Here is an 8,709-nt window from a genome sequence, read left to right as displayed (position 1 = left end):
CTGTGGCTTCGATTTTAGCCCGTGGAACACTGTCAACTTTGTGTGAGGAATTACAAGCCACAAAGGTTTGAGTAGTGTGGTATTTAGATTAACACAGGGTGGAAAAGTAGAATTTGGGATTTTTAGAATAGGGTTCAAGGGGGTACAAGATGGAGGAATTTGAGTGTGTCCTGACTTTCTCCTTCTCCTTGCCCTCCATGTCTTGCTGTGATGGTGACACTTTTCTGTTGGTTTAAGGCACAGATTCACAGTCTAACATGGGTGATGGGAATTGGTAATCAATTGTAAACACACACACGTAGTTTGCAGTATATAAGGGGGAGTGCCCGAGGCTCGGGGCAGAATGCCATGGCCTCCTTGCTAGGCAGAGCTCGGCAGGGCAGAGAGAGAATGTTATAGAGAAGGAGAAATAAACAACCTCGAAAGTGCAATCAGACGCATTCCAGGATCCTTCTTTGGCTGCTTTGGGCTAGGGAAGCAAAGACTTTACAATCTCGGGGTCACCCTGACCTTCAGAACCCCGAGAGAAATCAACAAGACCCCTCCTCTGAACCTCCACAAGGGATTCAGCCCCTCGCAGAGAGGTCAGGAGTGGCACTCTGGAGATGAGCACATCCAGAAATCCAGTGAGGGACTGCTCCTCTGAAGAGGAAACGTTCATTCCTTAGGGGAATAAATTGTTGCAGGCAGGGCTGCACACCTCCTTTCAGCATTCTCTTTCCATTTTCCCAATTTTTGAGGCCATTTTGAGCAGCAGAGGTTGGGGAGGGAGGGAAGAGTCCAGAGGGGGAGAGGAGAAGTCCTGCAGGGCAGGGGATGGGAGGAGGTGGCCCTGGGTGACAGATTGGCTGTCATATCACTGCTGCTGGTTTTCCTACAGATCCTCAGCACAGATTGTCCCACTGATCTTCGGGGGAGCCCTCTGGGAGCAGAGGAGGGGTCCAGGGCCAGCTGGATGGGAAACACCAGCTCAGCCCTGCTGGCACCAACCACGCTGGCAAACTGGTGTTTTCTACTGCCAGATTGTCATCCCTCCCATCAATTAAACTGGTAATTGGAGGGACATTAATTACAGAAGAAGCAGGGCAATGCTGACAGATAATCCCAGTGCTGCTGGGAGTGGCAGCCTGGTTTGGCACTCAGCTACTGCAACATTCCTTTGCCTTGGAAGTCAAATTCTTGGGTTTTTGGAGCTACCTGTGAAGCAAAAAGATCTAAACTCTATTAACTCCACACCTGACACGTTGTTTATAAAAGATCCTGAAAGCTTCATCCTTTATTGAAAGCTTCCTGGAGAGAGAAGAGCTGTAAATCATGTGGTTATCAATGGAAATATCAGGAAATAAGGGATGTTCTAACCCTGCTCACACCGTTCAAAGGGAGAACAAAGCAGCAAAGATTTGTTTAGAATTTCTTTCCCTGGGTAATCCAAAGAAACCCCACACCCACCAGCAGGGCCAGGATCTTATCATGGAGCAGCAACACCAATAACCAAAGGCAGATTCACCCCCACACCCTCCTGGACAATTAGGGAAGTAAGAGCAGGGGGAATTAGCACAGAGATTCCCTAGGGAGTTCCTCAGCATCCTAATTTTTGCAGCATAGGGATAAGAAGTGGTTCTTTAATTGTCCTAAATCGCTCTGTTTTCTTTGCCCTTTAAAAACTGTAATCCTGAGTAAAAACCGTAAAACTGAGGGAGCAATGGATTCAGTTTCCCCTCCTTACATGGGATCAGGAGTTAACCAGAAGGTTCACAGCCATCGTGGCCCTATCTTGGAATAATTAAAAAAAGAAAAAAAGTCTAAAGCCATTTTAGAAATTCGAGTTTAACAGATTCTTACTTTAGGAAAACAGCTGAAACCTTAATTTAAACAGTGAAAATGAGGCAGGGTCTGGAAGGAGGAGATTTGCTCCAAGAATTGGACAATACAGATCAAGGACTGGGAGAAAGCACCACAAAACCGGAGTTTCAGAGGGCAGAATGAGGCTGTGCTGGGCAGGGCTGTTCCCAGCACAAGGGAACTCTTAACCCACAGCTGCTTTGGAAAAGCCCTTTGGAGGCAGCTGCACATGTGAGCAGAAGCAATCCAGCCAATTTCCTCCTGAAACCCACATAGCAGGCAGGAGCCTCCTCCTCTGCCTTGGGAGCAGGAGGTTCCAGGTCTTCCACCCTTTGGGCCACTGGGGGAAGAATTTCTCCGTTTTTACCAAGTTTTCCATTTTGATATCCTTTTCTAAGCCCCACAAGCAGCATTTAGCTGTAACTGCAGACAGCAAACACTCCCTGGCCCAGGTTTGTCTGGTAATTCCAAGCCTAAGCAGAAAATTCCAAGCATAAGCAGAAAGGCCAACCCCAAAAACAGCCCCAAAATTCTGCCCCACTCAAATTTTGGAACAGCCCCAAAATTCTGCCCCACTCCCATCAACCCCCCCAAATATTCTCAGCCTGTTCTATGGAAAAAAACAGCCACGCAACTATGTAATGATCCAGTTTTGCACTGTTCTCAACAATGCAAGGTCAGTTTGTAGCATCTAAAAGGGTAAAAATAACAATAAAAACCCAGGAAGAAACACAACTGACATTTAAAGGGATTTGATTGATGCTGAAGCCCGTGGGGAAAAAACATGGAGATTCAGATGAGGTAGGAATGCTGCTCACTGAAATAAAGACTTTGAAACTGAAAGGTCTTAATCCTGGGAAATAAAAGGGGAGGGGGGGGGGAAAGGAAATAAATAGATTTTAAAAATTCCTTGGACTTTTGTTCCTACAGAACAAAAGAATAATGTGACCCAATAACAAAAGAAATAAATGTAATGCTGTTGAGGATGCAGCTTCCAAGTCCTAAAAGCCATAATGCATCCTGGCTAGAAAACAAATTTTCTCCACAGTATTACAGGATTTGAGAGCAGAGGATTTTGTCAGTGGATTTCGCATGATGAATCAGGGAAATTGGAGACTGAACCATCATTACATCCCCAGGCATCTGCAGGGAAATGGGAAGGAAAGGGGAAATAAAGAATTAGAGAAGCACCTCAGGAACGTTCAGGAAACCACAGGAATATGGAGTGAAAAATCACTCTGGGTTTTTAGGGACGGGGTATTTGGGAGCTAAACAGACACAGGGGGGTTTCTGAGCCCCTCCCAGAGCTGAGGGGAAATCCAGCAGGAGTCAGACACCACAGAGGAAAAAATGGCAAAAAAGAAAAGACCTCTGGGTGTTTAGATGGATGTAACGGACTGAAGTCTCCAGAAATTATTAAGAATGAATCTGAAATAACTCCACCAGCAAGAGGAGCACTAAAGCACATCCCCATGTGCCACATCCACAGAGGTTTTAAATCCCTCCAGGGATGGGGATTCCACCACTGCCCTGGCAGGACAACCATTTCCAGGGAGGAATTTTTCCTAATTTCACCCTGAGCCTGCCCTGGCCCAGCCTGAGGCCGTTCCCTCTCCTCCTGTCCCTGTTCCCTGGAGCAGAGCCCGACCCCCCGGCTGTCCCCTCCTGTCAGGAGCTGTGCAGAGCCACAAGGTCCCCCCTGAGCCTCCTTTGCTCCAGGCTGAGCCCCTTCCCAGCTCCCCCAGGAGTTCTCCAGCCCCTTCCCAGCTCCCCCAGGAGCTCTCCAGCCCCTTCCCAGCTCCCCCAGGAGTTCTCCAGCCCCTTCCCAGCTCCCCCAGGAGTTCTCCAGCCCCTTCCCAGCTCCCCCAGGAGTTCTCCAGCCCCTTCCCAGCTCCTCCAGGAGTTCTCCAGCCCCTTCCCAGCTCCCCCAGGAGTTCTCCAGCCCCTTCCCAGCTCCCCCAGGAGTTCTCCAGCCCCTTCCCAGCTCCACCAGGAGTTCTCCAGCCCCTTCCCAGCTCCTCCAGGAGTTCTCCAGCCCCTTCCCAGCTCCACCAGGAGTTCTCCAGCCCCTTCCCAGCTCCCCCAGGAGTTCTCCAGCCCCTTCCCAGCTCCTCCAGGAGTTCTCCAGCCCCTTCTCAGCTCCACCAGGAGTTCTCCAGCCCCTTCCCAGCTCCCCCAGGAGTTCTCCAGCACCTTCCCTGCTCCGTTCCCTGCCCTGTTCCACTCAAAGTGTAAAAAATGCTGGATGGCCCCAGGCAGGTCCTGTTTTACTTCTGCCTCCCCTTGGAAGTGCCTCCTTATTTACCTGGCACTTCAAGGACTTGCCTCTGGAATTTGGCATCTGCATTTCAGCTCTGGATGTCCCCTGTTCACCGCAGGCCTTGTGCAGGGAACTGTGGCAGCAGCTCTCTGGCCACAGAGAGCAGGCACAGACTTTCCCAGGCATTTTCTCAGGGAAGGCTGTGAGAAGATCAGAGGAAAGAATGAGAAACAATTCTTATCTCCACTTGCTGCACCTGCTGTTGTGCACATGTGGAATGTGCCATGGAGATTTGTTTACCAAAGGGTGATTTCTTAATTGGACCCTGGGTGAAGTTTGGATGGATTGACCAATTAGGTCAAAGCTGTATGGGACTGGCTGTAGGGGTTACTGAGTTTCTTAATTAGTATAATATAGGATGATCTCATAAAGCAATTGATCAGCCTTCAGCAATCATGGAGTCAATGTTAATTATTACCTGGCAGGGTGTGGGAAGCCAGGACATCCCTCTGGCTGCCCTGGCTGTCTCCAGACCCTGGCAGAGGGCTCGGAGACCTTGGCACAAAGTCAAAAACACCTGTGGCTTTGATTTTAGCCTGTGGAAAAAGCTGCCAACTTTGTGTGAGGAATTACAAGCCACAAGGGTTTGAGTAGTGCGGTATTTAGATTAACACAGGGTGAAAAAGTAGAATTTTGGTGTTTTTAGAATGGGGTTCAGGGGTACAAGATGAAGGGATTTGGGCGTGTCCTGACCTCCTTCTCCTTCTCCTTGCCCTCCATGTCTTGCTGTGATGGTGACACTTTACTGTTGTTTTAAGGCACACACACACTGTCCAACAGAAATGACAGATATTGGCACGTTATTGTAAACGTGGCACACGGAGTTTTTGGGATAAAATGGGAACACCGCCCTGAGGGCAGACAGAATGCCATGGCCGACCTGCTGGACAGAGCTCAGCAGGGCAGAGAGAGAATGTTCTGGATAAGGGAAAACAAACAACATTGAGAAGCCGACCCTGCGCATCCAGACTCCTCCTTTGGCTGCACGGGCTGGAAACGAGGACGTTTACACTCTTGGGGTCATCCAACACCCAGACCCTGAGAGCTGGGGGCCTGCAGCAACAGGGAATGGCAATCAGGGCCTGCCCGAGGGGAAGGCACTGGGCTGCTCCTTACAGAACCCCTGAAACCACCACTAAGAGCACCTGGGCCAGGTGAGCACTGGAGCTGTGCCTTCAGATCTGAGCCCAAACAGCCACGGGGAGCTGCACACAGGGTAAATGTGCATTCCCAGGACAGACAGGAAGCGGGAGGGGAGCCTGCTCAGACCTTGTCCCTCTGACACAGACTTCAGTGCCATCCCAAAACGTGATCTGAGGCTGTGGCACTGCCAAAGGGAGCGAAACACGAGCAGAGCCCCCTCAGCCTGGGCACCGCCAGGGTGACATGGGACAGGAGACATCCCCAGCCCCCAGAGACACCTCACCTGGCCGAGGTGAAGCAGCAGAACCAACAAATCACTTTGGTCTGCAGCTTGTCCTGAGGAGCCCCTCAGCCTTCAGCCAAAGCCTGGCTCACTAGCACTAGGTCAGAGCCACTGGTATTTAAGACTGCATTAAATATCACACCCATCCCCAGCAGGGAGCCAGGGCATTAACAGATGTCTTGCCATGTATTTCCCCTCCTGTTACAGCACATTAATTATGCCAGAGCCTTTGCTGAGGTTTTGTGGGAAAGGCAAATGTCAGCAGGGAGGGGATGAGCCTGGCAGAGGCAGGGGAGACAATTCCTGCCCCTGCCCAGAGCTCTGCCCGCTGTGGGCTGCAGGAAACCGAGGGGAGGATTGTCTCTCCTTTGAATGCACCTCGAACAGGCCTACAGATTGCCCTGATTGCACGGCTTCGTTAACGTCAATTAATACTGCCTGAAAAACACGGGTCATTGCCATGCAGGCCGGGCCTGGGCCCAGTCACAGACTGACAAATCGTGGAACAGAGCCAGAGAATTCCAGCCTGGTTTGGGTTGGAGGGACCCAAATCCCACCCAGTGCCACCCTGCCATGGCAGGGACACCTCCCACTGTCCCAGGTGCTCCAGCCCCAGTGTCCAGCCTGGCCTTGGGCACTGCCAGGGATCCAGGGGCAGCCACAGCTGCTCTGGGCACCCTGTGCCAGGGAACAATTCCCAATTCCCAGTCTCCCATCCAGCCCTGCCCTCTGGCAGTGGGAGCCATTCCCTGGGTCCTGTCCCTCATCCCTTGTCCCCAGTCCCTCTCCATCCTTCCCGTGGCTCCCTCAGGCCCTGTGCGGCCACGCTGAGCTCACCCCACACTTCTCCTCTGCAGGTGAGCAATGCCAGCTCTCCCAGCAGAGCTGCTCCATCCTCTGATCATTTGGTGCCTCCTCTGGCCTGGCTCCAGCAGCTCCAGGTCCCTCCTGTGCCGGGCCAGCTCTGCAGGTGGGGCTCACCTGGGCACAGGGGCACAATTCCCCTTTCCCGCTGGGGCCCAGCCCATAACAATGAGGTTTTTATATCGTGACAGTGAGAACAGAAAGCTGCAGGCACTTCCCTTGTGCTGGCAAAATCAGCTCCCTAAATGTCCCAGTTTCTCATCTTTGCCACTTGTCTTTACCTTTTGCAATAAGTATCACTCAGCCTAGACAGGATATTCCAAAGCTTTTAAAGGCAAACAAACTGCCTGAGCATTCCTCGAGCACAGGAACATTCCATCTCTCCCGTTTCACTGAGAGCAGTTGGGCCAATGTTTCCATGTAAAAACATTGATTTTTCCCCTGGAAAGGCAGAGCTGCTGTGGCTGCTGCTCTCACAGCGCTCCTCGGCAGTGACTGGCACAGAAGTTATAACCCCAGGTTCCAGGCGCCTTGCCTCCTAATGAGGACATCTTGAACGACGCAAAATTATTATTTATTTTCATTGTACCTACAGAGACAGATTTGTGTGCTTAGCGCCAGCTGAGGGGAGCTATGTAGGGCAGCTAGAAATATTCCCTATATCACCCAAAAAGCATTTGGAGCTGGAGGTGTTTGTTTTCATGTTGGAGTGATAAATACAGAGAGAGAGAAGTCGAGCTGCATCTGTGAGACACAAAAAAACATTTCAAACAAAACTTTAAGGTCCTTTCCAGCCCAAACCACTCTGTGATCCTATAATTTCATGGCAGGAGGGTCTCAGGGAGCCACAGAACAGAGGCGTAAGAGGGGATTTTCTAACCTTACACCATCAGAATAATAAATATAATGGAATTATTCATTAATAATAACATGATTTATGGCTGTGAGAGGCTGAATTCTATACTAACCCCACCACAACACCCAACCACTCTCCAGGCTTCCAAAGCACCCAGGACTGTTAAAGTTCCCTTTTAATTTTGGCTACAAACAGCCTGGGAAGGTCTCTGGCTCTATTAATGGCTCTCATCTATCACTTAAGCCCAGAGCCACTTTCCAGCAGCCCCGTGATCAGGGAGGAAATGATCCTGACAAAACAACTTTGTTTTTTATGGCTTTCTAATCATTTTGTTATTATGGAGTTGTGGCTGCAGTGAGAACTCTGTGATTTACAAGCAATTGTTGTGGGTAGGGGATGTCACATCCAGGGGCACCTACACAATTTCATATTTATGGGGGTGTTCATATATCACACGGCATTTGAGGTGGCTGCACGTGCTTGATGGATGAATGCTGCCTGCTGAAAATAAGCTTTTCCTTAAGAATCACAAAATTATTGAGGTTGGAAAAGCCCTCCAGGAGCAGAGTCCAGCCTTGGAGCCCCACCTTGTCCCCAACCCAGAGCTCTGAGTGCCACCTCCAGCAATTCCTTGGACACCTCCAGGGGTGGGGACTCCAAACCTCCCTGGGCAGCCCCTGCCTTCTTTCCAGGAAGAAATCCTTCCTGAGTTAATTAATTAATAAGGAATTAACTCCTCTGGGGAGCTTTCCTTACCCACCGGAGCCCCAGGATCAAGGACACACAGTCATGTTTTACACACAAATGCGTCCCCTCCTCATTTCAGGCCCTCTGTGAACCAAAATAAAATGACTGCTAATCATGGAAAAGTCTAAATACCAGAGGGGGACCTTCAGTGATGGGATCAGAGCAGCCAGAGGCAGCTGAGGACACAGTGGTGCTGCTGGTGCCTGGACTTGATGATCACAAAGGGCTTTTCCACCCTGAAGCACTCCGGGATTCCCTGATTCCAGAATCAGAATTTATCTCCACCTGTGCATCCACAGCTGGTTCCTGGGGCAGGGCTGCACAGACCTGGAGCATTTGGGATGAATTTTGTGCTGAAGCTGCAGGAGGCTTGGACACGTGGCCAGCCTCACGTCAGCTCCTGCTGGATCAAACATCCCAGAGGCACCGGTGGTGTCCACAGGAGCTCTGAGAGCTGCCAGGATCAATCATTTCCTCTCAGGATGACTGACTTCCAGAGGCAGACATTCCAGAGGAGGGCACAGCGTGTTGGGGTTTGTGGCAGGACTATTTCAGGGGTCACTGATTCCATTCTCTAGCAGAGAACTGAAGCTTTCATTGAATAAACTCCCAAACCCATCAAATCCTGCACTCCTGAAAATAACTTCATTAAAT

Source organism: Anomalospiza imberbis, chromosome 8 (assembly GCF_031753505.1).
Source record: "Anomalospiza imberbis isolate Cuckoo-Finch-1a 21T00152 chromosome 8, ASM3175350v1, whole genome shotgun sequence".
NCBI lineage: Eukaryota > Metazoa > Chordata > Aves > Passeriformes > Viduidae > Anomalospiza > Anomalospiza imberbis.
Note: the sequence above shows the minus strand (reverse complement) of the source record.